The sequence below is a fragment of the Solenopsis invicta genome, chromosome 7 (genome assembly GCF_016802725.1).
Source record: "Solenopsis invicta isolate M01_SB chromosome 7, UNIL_Sinv_3.0, whole genome shotgun sequence".
NCBI lineage: Eukaryota > Metazoa > Arthropoda > Insecta > Hymenoptera > Formicidae > Solenopsis > Solenopsis invicta.
The window spans coordinates 8,098,505-8,123,734 of record NC_052670.1 but is presented as its reverse complement, the minus strand read 5'-3'; the positions used below and the strand labels follow the sequence as shown (position 1 = coordinate 8,123,734).

The 25,230-nt window shown below is 36.0% G+C and overlaps 1 protein-coding gene across 1 annotated transcript in view; it reads right to left on the bottom strand.

Moving 5' to 3' along the window:
• The window catches only part of LOC105201637 (ecdysone-induced protein 78C), an 83,413-nt gene that overhangs the window by 22,840 nt on the left and 35,343 nt on the right, over nt 1–25,230 (bottom strand). The window lies entirely within an intron of this gene.

The window sequence follows — 25,230 nt, the reverse complement described above, 5'->3', positions numbered from 1 at the left end:
TTATACAGTTTTCGAAGTGGATTATAGATTATTGTTACGTGACATTTTTAGATGATGAATTTCTTTAACACGCATACCGCTAGGTATTTTTTTTTTTTTTTTTGTTAACTCCAATATAATGTATCTACTATTTTCGAATTGAGAATGCGGAATGATACGCGAATCGCCGAGTGAAGCCATCGAGCAACGAGAACCCGCGTCAATTTTTCATTTTTAATTTAACTTAAAAATTAGTCAAGCAAAATATTCGGTATTACGTTTAATATTAGGTTGGTGCAAAAATAATGTTTTTAACCTTCCCCTTCTTTTCCGATTTAGAATTAATGACGAACAACTGTCGAGGGTTCAACATTTCGTTCCTGTGCAATCTCTCGAGTGGTTTTTAATTCCGTTTCAATTACCATCAATTGCATCAACAGCCCATCGATGGTCACGGGTGCGCACTGACCCCGAATCCCTTTATCATCAAGACTCTCCATTTTTAATAATAATAATAATTGATCACAAAATTAAAAGCGAGAACAAAATTATTAGCACAGTTAACACAGAGCGAAACAAAAAGCTGTGCGATATATCGACTGCTCGATTCGAATAATTGGCGCACGTTTAATTCACGTCATATTAAATATTTCGAGGCAAAACAAATCGGTAGACGACCTCGACGTTTGTTGTTATGAGCGTGAAGCGCGTTGTCATTCGCGCGCCGCGACTCGAGCTGGCAGGTAGCGATGTGCGCTGCTCCACGTGTCGTCGCATTACTCTTTCAGATGCGATGGGAACACATACCAAAGAATATCCCAATAATCTTTTACAGATTTAATCATATAATTTCCGTAAATTAATGATTCATTAACCAGCTGAAATGGGGCGGCTTTTTATCAAGACAAAAATTTTACGTTCGTTACTTCCGCGAAACAGGAATAAAAAGAACTGGTAGAGAGTATTATTATAACAATTTTACTAACTGTATTATTAGAATAATAAAATTAAAAGTTATCGCGACATTTATTGTGACACGGGCGACAGTTGTAACTTTCTAATGTATTGCATACTCTTTGAATTTTTTCGTGACTTAGACGTAATCTGTTCATTTATTTCCGAATAAAAAATAAGTGCAGTAATATGTAGATCGATTGAATTAAAATCAACAGAAAGATAACATATATATTAATCAGAAATTTGATTGTAGATTTTCGGACAGTTTGCATCTTAATTAATTGTTAATTCGATTTTGGCAATCACATCGCATCGCGATGGTGGATATCAGGATAAAATTACAGACGATTATTCTCAAATTTTTCGGTCATTAGCGAACGTCATGACTACATAACAAATTGATTCTGAATCGTTTTGAATCATTTCGATCTGCATTGCGACGCATTTGATTATTAAGTATAATAAGTTATAATTAATTCCATACTCTTTAATTAAATCGTTAATCGCGCAGATTCAATGTTTACATATTAGCGATTCGTTAAAACCCTCTGCTTTAAATTCGTTCGTTTGCATTAGCTTCGTATAATTCTTTCCTCGTAATATAACAAGAAGCGTATTACGCAATCGGGAATTTTGTACCAAGTGTAGCGCGATTATCGGATTTTGATTACCAGTGCGTATGCAACAGAAATAAAGTTTTCGCGAGTTCTGCATTGTGCAAGTGCAATTAAGAAAGAGCTATTGGGTGACAGCGGAGCACCCTGAGGTAAGTGACTTATTTATTTATTGTTATTTGCAACGTTAATTTAGTCTCGTTTATTCGAATGCTCTATATAAGAATTAAAAAAAAATTCTGTCTATTGTTCTATGTTCTTAAGTATATTTTAAAAGTTTTTTTTTTTAAACATTTAACACATTTTAATATAATTATGTAATTACTTTGTTAGATCTTGTCGATTTATTTGCAAACAAATAAGGTTCAATATGCACAGCATATATTATTTTACAGCTATTTAACTATAAGGCGTTTATTATTTTCTTGTCATTTTCGGAATTAAACGCGCGTTTACAATTATTTTATTTACGCGTAAAGATCACTTTTCGAAATATCGATTACACCCCCCACTAACATAATGTGGATATTTTGGTATTTTACAGGTCAACGTGATTCACAACTCCGCTGCTGCGCGTCGTATCGGTGAGTCACAAATAATTTCAATTTCAGATAATGGACCTATGAAAGTTATATGCAGACACACATAAAGTATATATAAATATGCACGATATGAATTATTAGTATATTATAGTATAAGAATAACAATGTAATAATATCTTTTTCATAAATCGATTACTTTAAAATGTTTGTGTGAATGGTCTATCCAGAATAATGCATTAGTCGTAATATTTAATCCTTTAATACGCGTAATTACACGGTATATAATTCCTATTGTATTAATTTATTATGTGTATGAAGATACATACTCATGTACACAAACAGATTCATGTAATGGAACCTATTATGTTATTTATTGGCGTATTGTGTGGCGTCTCATTATATATCAAAATGCTAATTATAAGGCACGACAATCATTTCAAATTTATAGAAAATTTGCAAACAAATAATGCACAGTAGAAAACATTTTGTATTTATGTGATAAAAACGCTCTTTGTTAAAAGTTTTATGTAAAATTTTTTTACATACCCGAAGCGATTAATTTAAATTAATGTGCCTTTGTATTAAACTGATATTTAACATTTTTAGTGTTAAAATAAGACAATTTATGGATAAATGAATAAACATAAAAATAATATAATTTTGAATTTTTGAAACGTAAATTTGAAGTTACATGAATACGAGTAAAATATACGTATATATCAATTATACGTAAAAATTTGAGTAGATTGTTTGAAACATGAGATATGTTAAATTCAACGTAAATTTTCCAACCCATGTAGAATATATTTCGTAAATAAACTCGGTGAAAAGTGACAAATGATGTAATGATTAGTAGAGAATTTGTCCTAAATATAATCACGTTGTCATTCTTTCTATACTTTTTACAAAGCACTTTACAGTGCTGAAATTTCATTATCAGAATTTTGATTGCGTAATTAATAACGCGAGAATAGAGTTCCCAAATTAGCGCGTACTCTGTATTCAAATGATTTTTAGTAATTTGGTCAAATGGCGCGCTGTGTAATCAGATATCATAACGAAGTGGTAAATTAATTTATCAATTGTTAATCAACAGCAAAGTCGCGCGACTGACTGTTCAGGCTGATTAAAATTTGATTGAATTTCCCAACAGTTTTTCAGATGTGTCAATTGAATTATCTCAACGTTCCATATTTTTTCAAGAAAATTCGATCCTCGCGAGGGGTGCGATTACAAAACGTTTATTCAATCGTGATTCTCACCTTGTCTCGTATTAATGTTTCTCGGGATATATTTATCGTATCGTTAGGATCTTTCAAAGATCGGCATTGTTCTCGGAATCGCGCTCCAAGAATACCAAGTACCGCCGTCCACACCTCTCGAGAATAGACAGAGACGATATGGCGTAATTCTCTCGTCCAACTGCAGTCGCGACTGCACGGCCTCGACCTAGGCTGCAGTTTCACGGCGCCCCTTGTTTACAAGGAAGCGCCGCGCGTCGCATACATCTGCGCCTGGGTCATAGCATTCGTATTCCAAGTCCGCGTTCTACGCGTCCGTCCGCGCCATCGTGTCGAAGTGCAGTGTGCGAGTGTGCCTCTAGTGCCGATACGTGATGGCATCCCGACGAGGCGCACTGTGCCAGGGCGAGGCCCTCGCCCCGTAAGACAATAGCTTTTATTGAGCAGATGCGTGAATTACGTTGAGTGCAACAGTGTTCCACAACCTGGAAAATATAAATTAGACACGAACCGATTTGCGTGGAAAAGCTTTTTCTCTCGGAACACGGCGAAATTTCGATGGAAGAGATTTTCCGATTTTCTTTTCTTATAAATAACCGAATAAGAAGAATAAATCTCTAAATTTTTTCTCATTTCACTTTCACATAAAAATTTTTAACAATTAATTTTTAACAATTAACCTGTTTTCTATCATTTTTATCATTTTTATTATTTTAATCCTAGAACAACATATCATTAATTTTTTTTTAAAATTGCCATTTTTATAATCTTAAAAATTCGTTGATACCTGATAAAGAGATACAGATTTTATCTAGATTCCTAAAATTTCGTTAACTTTAAAGGAGTTATTAATTTAATCAGTTATTGGCATCGCTAATTAATAAAAAAATTATTGACTTTATTTATCTCACTGCATGTTAAAATTTGCAACATAACGTGGATGTGGGCACTTTTCCATTTTTTAATACGATTTTTAATATGATTTATATGATATGACCACTCTCCATTCCCAATTACATACGTTTTGACAATTTATTTATTGTACCGCTGATGTAAAGCTGAAACGTTCGAAAATATGAGTTAATAATTTTAGTTTTATCCGATAATGAATTATCGTTAACTTGTGAAATCATTGCTCGCTATTTTGGCCTCATTTTTATTATCAATTTGTGAAGAATTGCTGAATTATTGAAAACAAGCTTTCATACGCTAAAAAAAAATTGTTAACTAAACTTGTCAACTTGATCGAATTCCTTCAATTCAAGCACTTACATATTTAAATTAAATATATATGAAATTAAGTTACATATATAAATCAACATTAAACTAATGTTCAAGCATTTTATAATTTTATATATTTAAGTCAAGTACATAAATAGTTGAACTGAAGAAATTCAATTGAAAAATATAATTAAGTTAATGACTTTTTTTCTCAGTGTAGAATTAGTGTTGCGTCTCGGAGGCGACTCGCACGCAATTGTTATTTGATTCAATACCGCGGGGTATGCGCGCGTCTCGCTTTCGCGGAATACGCGCGTTTCATCCGGAAGATTCCTTCGCGGTTGCATCGCGTTGTGGCGTTCGCCGATATTATCGCGTGGCCGCGCGAGTCATCTCCGTGAACTTGAATCTCATTTTTTTATTGTTCTCCCGCGGGATCTTTCGTCGTGGCGCGTAATAAAGGCCGGGATCTCGTATCGCGTAATAAACGCTATTACGCGTGAGATAATATTAACGATCGCGCAATATGCCGGAAATACTGGCTTGCGCGACTGGCGCGTGTACCGTTACGCGCGGGATTAGCGCGCGGGGAGCGCATTACCGCGCCTCGCATTCGGCTCTCGTAATTAGCGGCAGCCGGTTGTCGGATTCAACGATCGTGACTCGATGCATTTGGAACTCGACTCGCCATATACGATCTAATCGGAATATTGCTTATTGCCTATACCCCAGCCGAGTCGCGGTTAATTATGCACTATTATGTCACGATGTGACTTATGTAGAGCGTGTTACTTAACTCGACTATCTTTATTGCAATCGAGATAACGTAAAAAAGTTTTGGAGAGGTGAGAAATTATCTAATTCAAACATTAATATATATATATATATTTTTTTTAATAATAATGTGTTAATACCTAGCGTTCGTTTTTTTAAAACGAATATATAATAGAATAAAAAACTGCCCACTTAACAAGCAATTATGGATAGAAAGTATAGTTACAAATTTATTCTCCTTATACATATATTACACAAGAACATTTTGACTGTACTAAGTCTTCATCAACTTAATAATGACACGTAATAAACTTTTAAAAAAACGTATATAAAATGACAATTATATAATAATTTAGGATACCAATAATATAAGATATACGATGTTCGCGAGTACAATTATCATTTTATATACGTTTTTTTTTTTTAAATTGGTATATATCATTATTAAGCTGATAAAGACTTGTATAATAAGTACACTCGAAACGTTCGTGTGTAATATTTAAGCAGAATAAATTCATTGTTTAATAATTACGTTTCATCCATAATTGCTTGTTCATTAGATCATTTTCTATTCTTTTATTCTTTTTCAATTAAAAAAAATGTTAAAATAAATATATTTACTTGAACATAAAAAAAAAACTTTTTTTTTCAGTGCACTACTATTTTCAATTCTCTCTACGTACTCTCTAAATTCTTTGGAATGGAAAACTTACTCTAAAAGAATTTAGAGAGATATTCGCTAGGCGACGTAAAGCATCTCTGTTTTAAGCGTTGCTTGGCTTATTTCTCCTGTAGCCATCTGTCTCGCGGGATTGAGCTGCAAATCGAGTCCCTTGTTAAGGAAACGTTCTCATAGATTCCTACGTAAGATTCTTACGGCGCGTTGTCGTTGGCGACGCAATGTCGTTATGGCACCGGCATACGGCTTTCAAATCCCGGCGGATCGATAAGCTCGCCACTCGACAAAGAATCGCGATCGTTAAAGGACGAGCCCGTAATCCCTCGTATCCTGGGAACACACAAAGCGCTGGCAATATCGGCGTCGTGTAGGTACATGCGCCTTCGCGCGCTCCGAAACGGATAATTTATGGTCGCGTTTACGCGCTCGCGCCCGCTCGCTTTCCCAATGCACTTTCTACGGCCGATCTCCGTCGTGCGAGAGAAGCCTGACATCCCGTTCTCTCTCTCTCTCTCTCTCTCTCTCTCTCTCTCGTTATTCGTCTTTCCCTTTCCGTCTTACTGTCAGTTTCTCTCTTCGTCCTATTCGCACTCGTTATGCAATTCCAAAGATATACGGTCGCTTCGGGAATGTCTGCAGTCGGCTGCGAGCGCGGAACCATTTCCCGGGTGGTCTATGTACAGAATTTCACGCGCGACGTATCTCGGTACAAATGAGTCTGTGCTGAATTTACAAACCCAAAAAAATCTCGGACATTTGAAACAAAAAAAAAAAAATGTTTTAGTTTGATAAACCACAGTTACTATACGCAGATCTACAATTTTTGGGACTTTGGATTTGACACGAATATATGTGTGTGAATTTTACGAATTCGTTAGATCCTTTGTCCTTAGTTTTACGCAGGATATTTTATCAAAGAATTTTCACAGAGTTGTAATTTTTCGAATAATTTCCAACCAGTCTTTTGTACGTAGTTCTATTGATATACGAAAATATGGAATTGATAAACAAAAAATAAAATTCAGTAAAAATACCAAAATGCTAAAAAGCTTCGAGCTCTAATCGATAAAAAAAAGAGGATTTTTTATTGAATCGCGAGTATAAAACAATTTCAGAGATACAAACCAATATTTAATTTTGCAAATAAAATTCTTTTTTATACATTTTTTTACACTTATATCCAGGGAGGAATTGAAGACAACTAATCGTATTGAAGAATCAATAAAACTTATTTCTATTAATTACATACATTAATTCTCAACTTTTTTTCTATCTTGTTCTAATTATTAGAACTAGAAAAAAGTAGAAAATCAAGTCGAGATTAAAGTTCATCTATATTGGTACATGGAAAGAACAATTTTATTGCAGCGTCTAAAAATTTAGCTAAATACAGATCAGAAAATAATTTTATGTTGGGCCATCAAAATAATTACGTAGAACACTCAAACATAATAATGTTGCTGCAAACAGTTTTGACATTCTAGCAACCAAGTTAAACATTCGATGCAATTTTTTAAACAGTTTAACATAATTATTTTCAGATCAGTATTTCAAGAAAATTGTTCTTCCCGTATAGGAACGGGTTTAAACTACTTTTTTTTTTTTTGCTAATCGCAGCCAATGTCTATCGCAAAACGGCCTGGCGTAATACAATAGTGTAACTCTGTAACGAGGAAGTCCGGCGGTTCCCGAGGCGTGTCTGGCGAAAGATGAAAGATTAACCAAAAGTGGTAGGCGAGAGAGGGAGTTATTGATCAGGAAGATGCCTTACGGATTTTCGCGATTATTAGCGTGGGAGAGAATTATAGGGCACCGAGCACAGGTGTTGTGCAACTGAACGCGGAAACGCGACGCCGATAAAGTTGCTTTATAAGCGAGAGAGACTCGACGGAGGGTCCGGCGTCGCCAGACTCTCACTCGGAGTTCTCTCTCTCTCTCTCTCTCTCTCTCTTTATCTTTCTCTCTTCCTCTCCATCCACCGCAGCCCTCTCGCACCCCACGCGTTTCTCTCTCCGGCATGTTACAGAAATACACCGGGAAAATTATGTCACTAATGCGCTTGGATATATCTCTAGGAAACGGCGCTTTCGTTGCACCAACGAGACCGGAGAGGCTCCCGGATATAGAAGATCTCTGTGTATCATCGTTCGCTTGTTTCAACGTTTCCTTCATTCTGACTCGTTTTTAACATTATCGCTGAAGTCATAGCCATAGAAAATCATATCTATAGAAATTACGGCGTTGCGACATGATTAGGATTTTGAATTTTTCTTCAACTCGCCTGTGATTTGCGCCCAAAGAAATATAAATGCAAATTAAACTGAAGATAAAGTCGCGGCTCACATACGAGAACCGCAGCTCCCAAAGAAATATGGATATAATTTATACACGTACACAACGTGTGACAGTCAATGCGTTAACGCATTCGCTATCACCGCATTGAAAAGGAAACGTGGAGAGAAATTACTCCTTATGTAATCACCTTCCCAATAACTTTGACATTTTTAACTATTCTTTTTTTTTTTTTTTTTAAAGCGTCAAGTTAAGTTTTCACCTCAAAATAATTAATTGTTTGTGTTCAACAGATCTGTCATACCAAATAAATTATAAATTTAAACTAGGTCACATTATCTAATAAATAAGTCTGTCTTATCGAATAGGTAATTACGTATAGCTATAGGTACTTTGTGTTCATTGACGCGCATTATCCCAGTCTTGCTTTTCTCGCTGCAGCACTTTGACTTCTGTAATTGTTATGCATACCGTATCGGTTGTACAATCCTGGATTCCATAATTATTTCCGCAGAAAATGGAAAAAAAAAATTCTCGTTAAAAGCACGGTACGCTTGCGAAAAATACGATGAAGATGTGGAATAAAATGACTCTCTCTCTATCTCCCGTTAAATTAAAATTTTATTAGAAGCCACTTGTGAAATTAAATGAAGAATATTGTATTACTACCCTGGTATATAGATATATATTTCTAAAGTTTAATTTTAAATTAAGTTTAATTTACTTTTAAATCAATGCTCTTTTATAAATTTTCAATTTTGCTACTATGCTCATATAATGTTATAATAACATTTCTCTAACATTGTAATCGACATAAAATTACCGTTAAATTAAGGTTATATAATTATATATTATTCAACTTCTCTATGAAGATTTTATTTCAGGTTGATCGTTAAAATATTCGTAGATATAAGAAAGATGTAATATTGAAAATGTAGCAAATTTAGAAAATATTTAGAAGCTGTCCCTAATGGAGATGACATAATGTAGAACGTGAATTATTAAGCTGTAACGAACCAAGCTGATAGAATTCCGATCGCACGCAATCGATGCTTTTCCGCTTTTACGATATGGATACGTGAGAAACGAATTGCACACAGCGTCAGGTTCACTGTTGCTGACGTTTATCACGAAAGGCATGGCGCTCTCTCATTAATTTCTTATTTTCCCAATTACGTTCAATTAATCATTTAATTGCCTCAGTTTATTAATTAACGTCCTTGGGCTTCGACAAGTCATTACCGCGAAATTGTTTCTCAGAGATAACGATACTGTTGCAACAGCCAGGTTTGCTCGCGCCAAGAAATTCGTATATAATAGATGTTTTCGAGTTATACGATGTCACGTATGCAGCGAGCGGAGACAAGCGGTCGCTAATATACGCGTAGAGATTTCATTAGTGCCGGTTAATTTCATTTGTACCGAAATATATCGGAGAGTGCGAAATGGGAAACTTTGACGAGTTTAAATTCCAGAGCAGCGAGGCTCATTTAATTTCAGACGGATTTTACTTCGGGAGAATTCACAGAGGCAAAGCTCTCTGCGCTTACAGAGAAAAAGAATTTTACTGTCGTTGTAATGCTGTCGTCGCACTACTTAGCATATTTTCTGCGTGAAAGGGGCCAAAATTTCGCTACCATAACCGAGTGTTCGACATTGCAAGCAAAATGCGCTTTATAAATGTATTTTCGGGTTCAACGTCTTTTGGGTAAAACAAAAAACAAAAAAAAAAAAATTCCCGTTGAATATATTCGAAGAAAATATACACGAAAATGCGCTATTAAAGTATTCTATTTCTGGCAAATGCATTTTGTTGTTGCAGCAAAATCGTCATTCGTTTCGGAACAAAAAAGATTTCTTTCCGCAGAACATTCGCAGAAATATTTAACAAAATGGTAAATAACTGAAAAAGAATTTTAATTTCGTCGAGGAAAATCGGGCCTTAAAATATGAATTGGTTGTGCTCTGGGGGACATGCCAAGCACGGATAAGAGACGGAAAAAAGTTTAAACGCTAATTTAATCGCCTTTCTCGCAACAGGGTTAGCGTATAATTAATTATGATCTTTTAAAGCAACTCTTTTTTTTGTAATAACCTAAAGTAATAGAGCCTCAGCGCCAAGTTTTAACCCGGAATCGTGCGGAAACGTCAGCATATTCACATTGCGTAATGAGAATTAATTTACGTTTAAGAAAGTTTTCTTTGGACCCACCATTGGAAGTAACAGCAAAAGTTTCAGCAACCAGTATTCATGCGACTTTTTGAAATTAACATCGCTTTTTCGCCGCGGCAGAACGCTCTATTCAACAAGAATACAATGTAAATAGAACACAAACTGCGGCATTTCTGCTTTTTCGCTCGTCGTAAACGCCGGCTGCAGCTGTATAATACCCGAGTTTTAATACGAGAATCGCGTTAATGTAAACATTCGAGATGAGAATCGAGCGAATACATTTGGAGTTAAATGCGCGCCGGAGAATATCAGCTTATGCGTTTATATTACCAATGCAAATGGGATTGAGCTCGAATTAACGCGACGAAGACATCTCTTACGCGTGTACATTGACGTTCCATTCTTTCCTGACGCATATCGTACGTGCAGTGATGTCCGCGTATACAAAAATTATTGGCAGACAAACGCAAAAAAAAGGAAAAAAAAACAGTCTTCCGTTTCTGCCGGAAATTGTCGATAAAAATGCCATAAAACAAATTCAGAGTCCAACGATGAATCGTAATATGCCCGTATTTAATCAACCGTGTAATTTCATCAGCGTCTTTTGCGCTTATTCGCTATTATTAGTTTCACGGTGCACGCGAGATTTTACACGCCTTTTTATGTATATCGCAGGGAAATACAAAATAATACTTTATTCCCGCGCGTTTCCCTCTCAAATCGGATCACGGTAAGTAACAGGGATGAAAAAAGAACCGCATCGAATAATCCGGATTAAATGCAGAATTAGAGAGTACGTTCGTGCGCGCGTTTTAACGCAGCCGGACGAGTTGCATGGACGTCGGATTATCGATTTTATCGCATGCTGCAACTCGGTGGCGGTGCGCCGCGCCGCGCCGTTGCGATTTTATTTCTGTGCGCGATTTCGACGCTTTCACCGGGGGGGTTGCGATATAATATAACGTACACACGTACGGAGATACGTGCACATACATCCCGCAGAAGCACACTCGATTACCGTATTATATAATATTACTTGATAAGCGATGTGTACCGAACGTATGTTGTTCGCTGCAAACTTATTTTTGAAGACGCGCTAATAACATTAAACTGTTAAATTAATTAGCTAAACTTCTGTTGAAATAAAAGTCTCTTCTATTTAGTTTTTGTTTTTTTTTTTCTTTAATTAAGCGTACAATGCTTCGTGTCTAACCCATCGTATACTTATTTATTCGAAAAGAATAGTGCATGATTATAATTATCAGGCCATAATTATTAGGCTAGAAAAATTAAGATTTAAATGACACATTTAATATGTATCTGTTAATAGAAATTAAAATTCGAATCACGGAAAATGAGAGAGCAACGTAGAATAGACGAGGAAGAGAGAACAGTACGTGACTGTATAATTAGTCAGTTATATGTATTTCCAAATGAAATAAATTATTATATTGTATTATATTATATTTATTACAGCAGAGCTGGACATTTATTATCATGTTAAAGAATTAAAATTTAAATGACACATTTAACATTTACCTATTAATACAAATTAAACTTCGGACCACAGAAAGTGAGAGATAAACGAAGAATAAATGAGGAAGAGAGAACAGTACATGATTATAATTAACAAATTATGTTTTTAAATAAAAGAAATTACTATATTGGATTACAAGAAAGCTGGATATTTATTATCAGACTAAAAAAAGATTTAAACGACGCATTTCATATTTATCTGAAAATTAAAATTCGGACCACGGGAGTGGTTAAGAAAAATCGACGAGGCAGAGAGAAAGAGAGAGAGACAGAAGCCATTCTTGCCTTCGGCGCGAAAGTCTTTTGTATTCACGGGATATCGACACTTAGCTAATGCCGAATGTCAGGTATCGATGCCAAAAGCACTCGGCCAGAAGGAGAGTATCGAAATTTCGCATCTCAAGCCACGACTCTTCTTCTCGCGAGCACTCAAGCGCGTACATACATTCGACACTCCGGTCTCGTACGAAGTCAATTACTGGTTACTCGGTTACCGGCCAGCGTGTATCGCATGCAGACGTGTGTGTACGTGTATATCTAGATGGGCCTGCGCGTATTTATGTGTGCATGTATTTATGTATTGTGAGTGTGTGTGTGTGTGTGTGTGTGTGTGTGTGTGTGTGTGTGTCACGCATGCACACTCACACACACGAGCTCGGCCAGTCCCGTATCGTAATTCGCAATTTGCTCGAGCATTCACCTTCGAATTCCCGTTATTCACGTTCCGTATCGTCGTCGTACGCTCGGGAACCACTCGATGAAGAAATGATTGTTTTAACCAGAAGACTGTTGCAAAAAGTAATGTCAGCTGCACTTATTGCATACAAAGTCCTTCGATCAAGACAAAAGCATCTGGATAAGTTGTACATTTGCTTATAGCACTTTAACTTCATAACAATAATAACAATGCTGTCAACTTTATAATGAATTGATCCAATAAGTTGGAAATTGTTATGGATGCAGCTATAAATTCTACAAATATTTTCGAACTTACTTTTAACTCCGAAAATACAATTTCTTGTTCAAATGACAAGGCTTAATTTTCTGCTTTTCAAAATATTGACAAGATATCTTAGAGCTTTAACTATCGAAAAAATAATTTAATATTCTTTAAATAAAGATTTGATATACAGGTCTGTAAAAATTGTCTCAAATATCTGGATAAAAAAAATCTAAATTGCCCCAAATGTCTGTTAAAAGAAATTATGGATTTGCAAAATTTCGAATATAAGTGTGTTGAAGCATAGCCATTCCTTATGCCAAAAATGCTCAATTTAGTTGCTTTGCATTGAGTTTTGTCAAATTGATCTAAGTCATCTGATATATATCGTTATGAATGAAATATGGTCTCCGACGAAGTTTGCGCTTTCGAAAAAAGATCAGAACAACCAGTTTTGAAAAAAAAGATGTTTCAAACTGGTCGTCGATTTTTAACAGTGAAGCTCCAAAGGGCCATCGGGGATCAATTAACGGGGAAAAATATCGCCACAGCGTTCACCGATACCCACCGATGAATCACCCCTAAACGATAGAGAGACTATCGTTGCGGCCGCTGCTGTTGCTGGCGTAACCGCCGCGGCTTTTGCATTGGCCCCGCGTGGCACGCATGATTATTGCCGCGTGGTAATTAATTCTTACCGATGCGGCGATTTGTAATCGATGCTCGCTAAATACACGGTTATTTGTCCGCTATATAATTAAACGACGTCTTTAAAACGCACGGCTACCTAATGCAAATCGACGGCGTCGTCGCGTTTTCTATTCTTAGCTAGGCGTTATTATCGAATGCTCAGCGCTTCGATATTATCGAAGATAGTAATGGGCGAATTTAGAAATCGTAACCGAGGCACTCTCCATGAATACAATTTTTGTACGTTGTACGCGAAGAATATGTGGAACCGTATAAAAAGATAGTGAATATTTCTTACAAAAAAATACATCCAACTAGGCGTTGCCGATTCGAAGTTGGAGGTTTATTTGGCAGTTAACACTCAATTTGACTGTCATTTTGGACCGCCAACGCCTAGGATGTACTTCTTCGTAAAGGATATGTCAGTAATATTACATGTATTGGTAGTACACACAGAGAAATATCATTTTCACTCAATAATTTTTAGTTTTTTTCTTTTAAGTAACGATCATCTTTGCAAAGAATATTTTCTTAGCTCAAAGAATAATAGTCTTGACATGCACTCATCATCTTCTTGAAACAAATAATATTTATTTAAAGTAAACTTCTGTGTGCACACAGCAAAATATATACACTCACAATCAGAGAAAAGTTTCTTCAACTAAAAAAAAAATTTGTTTGAACCAAAGAATTTTGTGTACTTTGCTATACGATTAAAGAAAAGTTTCTTTGATTTAAGAAAAATTTTTTCTTGTTTCTTTTATTAGAATTAAAGAAATAGTTTTGTTATGCAATGCAAATCTTTTTTTAAATAAAAAAAAATATATTTTTTAAAACCAGGACGACTAAATTATCTCTTACATTTCTGTTAGTATTTTTTCTAAATTACAAATTATCTGTTTAGATTAAACAAATAATTTGAATAAACTATTTATTTCAAAAAAAGGCTAATAACGTAATTTCTTGAAATCAAATAAATTTTTATCTACCTTAAAGGTATCTTTACTCCAACTTGAAGAAACTAAGTTAAAGAAACAATTTCATCAATTTAAAATTAACTTTTCTCTGAGTGTACTTGAATTAAGTAAATATTACTAGTTTAAAATATTTCATTAATTCACATATCCGCAAATCTCTCGTAAGTTCATCATAACATTAAATTTGTAAAATTTAAAATACATTCTGAATTCTTGTAATTTAATATTATACTTTAATTAGAGATATTAAGTTAAAACAAAAATTCAATTTATCATTCAAACTTTTCTTGAATACAATTTTATAAAATTCTTCAAAAGAATATAAATTCTTTTTTTTCAGTACGATAATGAGTTTTTTTTTAAATTCGCAATGAGAATATTTTGAGACAATTGTAAAGAAAATATTCTTTGTTAAAACCGTTACTTACTAAAAGAGAAAAAAGTAAATTGTGTAATCGCTTTTCTTAGCAGTATATTTCCATGTGAATGTTATTATATTTTTACTTTTTTCTTTTGCGTTTCTGCTGCCGGTATCAGCTAAACCGAGAGAAATGTGCAAAGGAACGAAAGTACCAGCAGAATCGCGAAGATTTCCTCCGAAATCTCCGTCGCGCTAACATCGTTCACATTACATAAGGAAAGTTTTGATTCGCCTCCCAGAACGCCCGGGGAGTTACTTTATACGAGGAAATCGATCGCGATTACGCGGCACGAAGAGAGACTTTCTACTCGTATCGCCGCGTGCCGCTTGTAAAGTTCAGCGCCGTTTCACGATTCGTAATTGCTGCATGTGTTATCGAATCCACGTTACGTCTCCACGTTACAATCGACTCCTTCGAAAACTGTCGTAAAATATTGATCCCGTCGAAAGAAAGTACGTGTCGTACGAAAATGCAGTAAATCATTTACTAGAAACGGAATGTTACCGAGGAAACAAGATATCATTATAGCATCTCGTTTCCGTATAGTTGACTGCACAATAGGAAAAATATATGTATGTACGGATTCTGTATATATTTATTCAATGTATATATTCCAGTTTTTATATCATACTAAGGTTGGTGAAACAGCGTTATTCAATATAACGATAAATTGAAATATTAAAATAACTTTTTGATAGATATTTAAGGACATTTTATTGATTTCAAAAGGATATTTTATTTAATAATGTTCTGGATGTACAATGCGAACTAAAAGTTATCAAAATTTAAAGACCAAAGGCTTTTCTAGGCTTATTCTTTTTTTTCCAATAACAAAAAAATTTTGCTCGCGAATATACCCGAATTTTGGCCCTGAAATTAGCTGCAAAAAAGAAAACAATGAAAAATTTGATTTATAATGGATTTTGCAGCGAAAATTATATTTCGGTGCAGTTTTAAATAATTAACTTTTAAACGACTAAGTGGTTTTAAATAAATTTTGGCACGAATATTTATTAGAGTTTTATTAGCAGGATATGTGAAAATTTTGATTTAATTGGTAATGCTATTTCCGCATCAAAATTTGCAAATAAGTACTACCGAACGCGATTTTTACGTAACAATCAAGAATAAACGAAAAATTAAATAACATTTAAATCGATAAATAAATTGTGCTCAAATTTTACACAGACTCAAACGTAATACTAGAATATTCTATAAAAGTTTTATATTTTTGATAATGAGACATGTTCCATACAGCCTTGCGTTTTTCCATTATTTCGCATTGAAAACGTTGCACGATCGCGTTTCCAGCAAATAGGAATATTCCTTCTTTATTTCTATTCCCACGAGAGAGTTGGCTGATCGATTCCCTAAGTCCTTTGTGTACGCGGATCGATGATAACGCTCTTAGGCATTTTCTTTCTTCATCGTCCGCGGCTGGTTATCTTCCTCTCTTTCTGCCCGGTGCATTGATCCCGCGAGAGATCGTAGTCGTGTAATTAACTCGTTATATCTATCTCTCGCGACCCGACATTACGTAACGCTTCGTCCCTTGCTCCCGTCTCTTCTTCTTTTTGTCCCCCTTTTTTACAGTTTCTTTTCCGTCGTTTCTGTTTTTCTTCGTCCGGCATACTCGCCGGATTCACCAGACGCTTCGAATCAACGAACTTTCTCAGTACCACGACTGCCACGTGTTTTACCGGATAGGGATTTTTCTAAAAAGAAAAAACACTGCGTCTAAAACAGCTTTCTCATTCGTTTTTTATCTCGATGTCGACTTGAAATTTGTCAGAGAATACATTGATAAATTATGAATAACCGCCAAAGATAATAAGAAAGGATCATTGACACCTGATGCTTGGCATAAATCATATGAATATCGATTAATCAGAGGTTCAAGAATTGATGAATTTTTTCGTGCATCGCATATTTGCATAATTCTGTACAGAATAGAATGTCAAAAACATTAAAAATATTACTACGCAACATTTCAGCAATATTTTACAATGTTTTTTCTATGCTGTGCTGTATGGGATGCGTATTAATAATAAGATATATAATTATTAATTCTCCTCCCCCCCTTCTCCTCTCTTTCTCTTTCTCAAGGATACATACATCTCATATAGAGTTAAAATTAGAAAAATAATCTTATCCAGCGATTGCGAAATTTGCATTTGCTACTTGTTCGATGATCGCGTGCTCCAAACGTTTATGTATTCATACACGGCAAAAAGATACATCCTGAAAAGGATGTGTAACCAATCCGTGACGACACGGGCTGCTTCTACCGCGAACAAACAAGCGAGATCGCCTCGATTTCCGGGTTCGATTCCCGTGCCACGGCATCCAACAGCGGATACTTCATATTTTAAATGCCGTGACTTCATTCCCGACGGTAAGATATCGCGGATCGCCGCTAAATGTCAAAACGGCAAAAGCGGAGCGAAGAATCAATGGCAAAGAAAGCGACGGGCGAGTCTTGAATGAAAATGAGGCGAGTGCTTTGCTTTAGAAGCACGGCAAACATATCAAAGGACTTTTAAGAAATGAAGAAATGCTTCCGAGATGCAATGTTCACTTTACGTGTAATTTTAATATTCAACAAAATTTGAATAAAAGCGAGTTCTCTCCCTCTTTCTTTCATAAGTATGTTATGTCGTGCATAGGGTTAACGCTAACTTGCCTCCCACTCACTTCACTTTAAATCGCTTATCAATTTTGTCATGTCCTTTTGTTTTCTGCTCTGAGTTTCTTTGCTTTACTTATTATTATTTTTTGTAATTTTTTTTATTTTTATTGCATTTTTAGGTTATCCTTTACGTTGTAATTATGTAATTTATCTATTTTCTCTAATTTGCTTTATATTACTTCTGTCTAATAACTGCGATAAAGAGGCAAAAAAGTTACGTTCTCTATTTGTTCTTAGAGGGCTTGCCTTGGAACTGCCTTAATAAAGACTTATTCATTCTCTCCTTCTCTTCGTCCAGTTCTAAAAGTATTTGAAATCGACACTCTTTCGGAAAGTAGAAAAATAAAAATAGTAGTCTGTAAATACTGCTGAAACAATTTTTATCAATTCAACGGTAAGTATGAAAAATCTGGCGCGCTAACTGCTATTGAGTGTTGCGCTCGTCGGGGAAATTGGGCTAAACGAGGAGTTAAGCGTCTAACGCTCGCAGAGTTAAAAGGCTTTTGTCGCGCGCACACGTGAGACAAGAGGCGAGAGGAAGGAGAGCACGATCGACGACGAGGGCCGTCCCTCCTGCACGCTCGTCGAGCCGGTATTCAAAGAGCCCTTTTGCCCGAGGAAATACCGCGACGCAAAGTGCCGCGTGTTTACAAGAGTCCGCGCGCCATTAAGAGTGGAGTCTTGACGGGATGAGAGGAGAGGAGAGGAGAAAAACTTGGACAGTAAAGGGGATTATCACGCGTCACCCTCGTTGTTGCGTCTTCGCCCTTTGATTTTCGCGAGAGAGAAAGAGAGAGAGAGAGAGAGAGAGAGAGAGAGAGAGAGAGGTCTGGTATCGCTTCACTTGTCGCTGCAGCTGCATAATTAATTAATTTACTGCAGCGCGAAAGAAGAAAAACGTGTGAAATGAGTAGTTTTGAGGAAAAAAAACGGTATGTCTAAGAAGAAAGTAAATTTCACAAAAGGAATAAAAAGAGTTAAAATACGAACCGGTATTGTTATATAATTGAAGCGCGAAAGAGATACAATTTCCCAGTGAGGCACGCTAATTATCACGATAGTATCAGCGCGGATAGTTATTATCGTACGATGATTATCGTGGCGCCTGTGCATCATAGCGACGTTTATAATGCAATTATCGTGATTTTGGTGGCGAGTTTCCGCGGAACTCTCCGCGGAATACGCGGACGGATCATCGAGATCGCAATCGGATCTATTGGGAAAGAGATGGTCGTTGGACGGTATCGGAGGCGCAGATTTCGTGCGAGAAACCGACGCGGTCGTGCCCGTGCTGGTCTTTGGCCGGGAGTCGCGAGAGGGATATAGCAAAGAGGAGAGTTGCGATAGCGTGCAAAATGCCGTGCGCCGAGTAACCGCGGTGCCCGCACGTTACCGCACACGTGCAACGCGAACGTCCGCGCGGCGTGCAACCGCGGTTTGCACAGATCCCGTCTAACCTCTGCCATTTCCCATAGTCATGCCACACCCAGGCCCTCTCGCTCGTCGGTCGGTGATTAACATTAGCGGCGTTATGCGCCGCGTTTCGCCGCGCGCGCGGAGGGGCAAACCGAACAAAGAGCAGATGCTTACGCTGCACGTGCATCTCGTCGCGCCGCGGCCTCTGCAATGTGGCTCTTCTCTCCTGCTCGTGGTGATTGGCTCTGCAGTACTCTCGGCAGTGCGTGTGCAATTGTATGCGTACAATTGCACGACAACCGCGCGCACGTAGAATTGGCCGAAATTTAATTAAATTAATAATTACCGCGTAGAGGATTACGTACCGAAGTACTAATTGAATCAGTGATTAAGCCTTTGTACAGCACCCCAAATGCAAGCTGCGCGCGACGATAATTAATAATCTGTTGCGATTTTTCGTTAAATTCTCCGAATTCTCGAAAAACCGAATGGTATGATAAACTGCGCTGACAACATCAAAACGAGGACGCGATACCTAATATTGACTTGTTTATTGAAATTAATTTGGACCAAAGGGTTGGATGTTTATAACTATTGGGCAATCGATAGATGTAATTAATTAGTGGTTGAAATAATTGACATATACGTAAACAACATGAGGATCATAATTACATTGTCAGTCATTAATTATGAAAATTATTACACTTTAGATGATTACGTATATAATTCCTTGTAAGTTATGAGAAAACAAAATCCTTTATAAAAATATTTTATTTGGATGAAGCAGAATTATTGTTGTTAAGTATACACCCATTCATATCTCTTATAACTCTTTTTTTTATAGAAAAAATATTTTTATACATAAATTACGACTATTATAATTGATATATATTTTTTTTATATAAGTTAGAGTCCATCATTCATATATCTTTTATACTTTCTTTTTTTTAAATATAATTTCTTAAAATTTTGTAAGTTATTGGAAAAGAAAATTTATTTTTTATAAAAATATTTTATTTGCATGCAACAGTATTATTGTTGTTAAATACATTCGTTGCTAAGTATACTCATTCATATCTTTTATACTTTATTTCTATATATTATAGAAAAAATATTTTTATAAAATACGACATAAATTACGATTATTATAATCAATATATGTGTATTTTTACAAATTATTCTCATTATTCATACTTTTAATACTTTTTTATTATAGAAAATATCATATTTTTATACATAAATTGAAACTGTTATGATACTTTTTTCATATAAGTTTGAGTCGCGGATGAGATATTTAGAAATAATGGGTTTGTCGAAAAGAGAAATTTTTATCTCATTCGTATTTTCTATGGAATTTCATATCTCACGTTTAGAAATGGTAAATTAAATCTGACAGAGATTAATCTTAGCGCATTGCCGGACGTTGCGACGCGGGACAGAGAATTAAAGCGAGATTCGCCGCGTACCTGGTGCGCGCCGGGTGAAATTGCGCTGTTAATTCTCAGATCGAATCGGATACACGAAGGACGCGGTGAAAGCAGGCAGAATGCCTCCTCCTCGGGGGAAGGCGTCGTGAGACGTGCTCTGAAATAACCGTCTAATAATGCAATGCGGAACAAGTTATTCTGGTAGCCGAGGCCCCTCACTGGGTTAAGCTAAGTGTTCGCCCGCCTTTTGCTTTGCTTCCTTTTGCCTTAGCAGCATAGATTGGGACAGGCCATGGATCACGACGTAAGCTCGCAGGCGACACACAGTCGCAGAGTAAGAGAGAGAGAGAGAGAGAGAGAGAGAGAGAGAAACTCTGATCTGTTGCACACGCGTGTCTCATGCGCGTGTGCATGTATATGTGTTGCAGAATGCGCGATGCGTCTGGCTCGCCACACGGAGACTCGCCAAGCACAAACACAGTTTTCTTTCTCTTCTCTAAATGAACGGCGGTATCCTTACGAGAATCGGTGCTCGAAATTTATGTTCTTACTGTCTCGCGAATTCGATTAAGAGGACAGTATTAAATTGCAAAAATAGACTTTACAAAAGTATTATAGAAAACATCGCACATTTAATACATTTGTATGGAAATAATTAGTAATATAAAATTTAGAAATACTAATATCCGTTTTACTTAATTGTCTAATACAGTTGTCCCACTGCACAACGAATACGATTCTTCCATTTTTACCTTACTTATAATAAAAGCATTAGTCGCGTAAAGAAATCGATAGAATCCTTTGTTTTGAAAGAAGCTTTATTTGATTCCAAAAATATATCAAATTTTATTAGTCTTCTTTACTAAAGAGAAAGAAATTCCATTAGAAAATAATGGGCACTTTTTCGTCTACTCCACTTGAAATGATATCTTTTGACATTTTACTCAGTGTTTCACGTCATCTTTTGCTTGTTTCGGAGTAATATAGTATAAACGTTCTTTTTTAGACCGGTCGATGCGATAATTTGAAAGATGTGCATCCGCGCGTCGCGAGTCGTGGCAAACTATTTCTATTTCTCGAAAAAGTCGTGACTCGCCGTGTACGCGGGTATCGATTTTCCTGCGTCCCGATGTTTCTTGTCGCTGATCTTTTACCACTCGTATGTTACACGCGCGAGTTACATATCGCATGGTCGTTTTCTCGATCTCGGCGAGCAAAGAAAAGAGAGCGAAAGACAGCAAGAGAGAGAAAGACAAAAACAGAGAGAGAGAGAGAGAGAGAAAGGGGGGAGGGGGAGAGGATAGCGAACGATACAAGTCGGATGAAAGGAGAGACGAGAGGGATGATTGCGGGCTGAGACGGGCGGGAAAGCGAGAGAGAAAAGAGAGGTAATGTCTTCCGCGTTCGCGCAACCGCTTACGGGTTTATACGAGTCGGTCGAGTATGTACGCGCGCGGCTCGCTGAAAGCCCACCGGTAACACTCTCGGCTCTTACGTAACCTTATTAAGGCACTCTCGTGGCGCGAGAGTGATACCTTCGAGCGACGCCGCGCGGTTTCTTTTCGGCTCTTAAATCGGCCGGGGCTCACCGGGACACACGCGATACCTCCTGCCACGTATCTCCTCCTTCGCATACAGGTCGTTCTGGATATCGTTAAGAACAGACGGACAACGTAAAGGGGATAGCGGGTGTTCGGCGTAACGATTCGTACGATCACGACCAGTCCGAGAGCAATTAAATTCAATTGTAAGATTTCACTCCGTTCGAGACGTAATTACACTTCCGAGTTGGAACGTGTCAGTTAAATATGATACTACGATGAGAAGCTAAAAAAATGCCCGGTAATTGATATACACAGACACGGAGATCAAACGTGTTTCTAATTAATAAATGAACGAACAATGAAAATTGATCTCAATTCCGCTTGTTCATGATCGTGTGAACCAAACCCATTAACAGGCTTCGTTAGCAGAAGAAGAAGTGTTCTTATTTCTTTCCTATAAACACACAATATTCCTAGAATATTAAGCAAATATTATTTTAATATTAAAATATAAATTTTTAATATTATTTTAATATTGTGGAAATAATGTATTAATATTATATATCCATAACACATTCGTGTAATATATTACTTTAATATCCGTGGAATAAAATCAAAATGTTCTACAAATATTATTGTGGTGAAAAATTAATGTGAATTATCATTACGTAAAATACTCATAAACTTTACAATCATTACATTTAAAAGTTATAAGATTCCCGATAACTTAAAATACTGAAGTAAATAATATTATCAGAAGTGAACATATAAACACTTTTTATTAATATTAAATAATATTGTAGCGTTTATAGAGTTCTTTCTCTTACATCTTTTCTCTCTAATCTTCTTAATCTCAATGTGGATATCTCGACGTAGATATAACACACGATAAGTCTTGCATAATATCAGTATACTTTTATAAGTGCATTTGATCATGCACTGTTTCAATGACGAATTATCGAGATTATCATAATTCCTCTCTGCTTGGAAACGTTAGAAGTTTACGATCTTCGCTCGTTAGGGGACTCCCCGGAGAGAGGAAAGCCGGAGAGACTAAAACGCGGCAACACGTAACATCGGAGACTCGAAAAAGAATCACCGATTCACCAACCACGTTTGGATCTGTTATTGCGCTGCCGATGAACTGGTCCAGCAGAGGCGGAGTGCGTGTGAAGCGCTTTTTTCCTTCTTTCGCGCGCGCCGCTTTTCTCGCACCTTTCTCGCGCACCTTTTTCAGATTCGCGTCTCGCATCAACGCGACAACGACGAGGGCAACACCCTCTTTACTCTCGTTAACCTCCCGCGCGCGAAACTTGCGTCACGCGCAATCCGCGCACGCACGACAAAGCTCGAAAACAACGAATAGAAATAGCCGTGAACAATCGAGACTTTTTTCAAGTCTTTGACACGTCCTTGTTAACCGTTTGCATGTTTCTCGAAAGTAATCAGTTTTTTGCATCGGAAAAGCTCGTTATTTTTAATTGCTCATAAAGAACTATACTTTTAAACATTTTTAAAACTCAGAATAAGTAAAAAGGTTGTCAAAACAAAAGTTAGCGAAATATAAAGTTGACTAATGAAAAATAACAACCACGTTTAGAATCAACGAAATAAAAAGCCACATAGAGCCACATAAGAGCTGACACAAGATCGATTATTAATAATAAAATATTGCATTCACACGATGATCCTTTATCGACTCTTATTGGCTATTTATTTTGTTGACTTTTAACATTTGATTTTTTTGTTATTCTTCATCAATAAATTTTGTATTATTAATCAAAGAATGTGTAGATGAAAAAAAACTCGATATATTAAAAATATTTTCTACAAAATGATGTCAGAGACAAGGAATTTTATGTCAAAATTCATTAATTAAACTACAGCTTAAGAAAATATGCCGTACAATATGTGAACGTAGTAAATTTCCTGGCACTTATTAATATACATAGTCTAACCATCAATTACCGTTTTATGCTGCATCCGATGCATTAGTATTGTAGCAGTCGCGTGATCGATCGTGTGTATAAAAAGCACTGACAAACTCACGTAGAAATTATTAAGCAAAGAAATATATTATTAAATTTAAATGTAATTTGTAAAACTACAAATATATTAAATATTTTTAAATATAATAATTATCTAATATAATAAAATATTACATAATGGATCGTAATTATCAATTGGATTGTGATATTTTTAAATATTACTATTAAAATATTAATTTTTCAGCATCCATTTTAATATATAATATTTCATAATTTTACATTTACATTATAATATTCATATGTATATTCATTACTTTTGAAATAAATACTTTGGCAAATATTTTTCGAACATTTAATCACGGCCTGAGTTTCAGATTGCTTTTTATAAATTAAACGAGAATTAATATACGAGAATTAATTTTGTATATAATAAAGCAAAATTCTGTGAAAAAAAGATACTTTCTCTGAACGCGTTCGTTCACATAGGATTGATTTAGGATGATTGGCTACTAGTCTGTGTAGCGGTGTCTAGGTACTAACTCGTAGAAAACGGTCAATCAGCGAGTCGACACGCCATACGAATTGAAAATTGTATAGACTTCTAACGCGTTATATAAGAAGCGGAAAATAAAACGAATGTGAACACGTTTTACGTTTTTCTCATTACACAACGTTATGTAATTCTGTTAGAATCGCAATATTCAACGATTATTTTTCATAGCTCTTAATTTAGAAATTACTTATTATTATTATTATAGACTATCTTTTTACTACATTGGAGCAGATATTTATTTAGCAACAAAAAAAAAAAACGTTAGAAATCTGTATAAGGAAACTGGCAATTCTGGATATTGTGTCACTAAAATTCTCCTTATTTTGTTGAATTTGTTCTAGCATGTCCTTTTTCTTCTTTCTTCCCTATATTTTTCTTTGTTTATCCTTTATTTCGCTCTTTTCTCTCTCTTTTTTTTAATCATCGTAAGAGTATCGACGTAAACGCGCGCGAAAAATTAGCACGTACACGCACACGCGAATCGACGAATCGCCAAGTACAGACATCGGGCTTTTTATTACACGGCGGTCCTCGCACGGAATCCTGGGGTCAATGTCTCCTTGATGAATCTTTCCC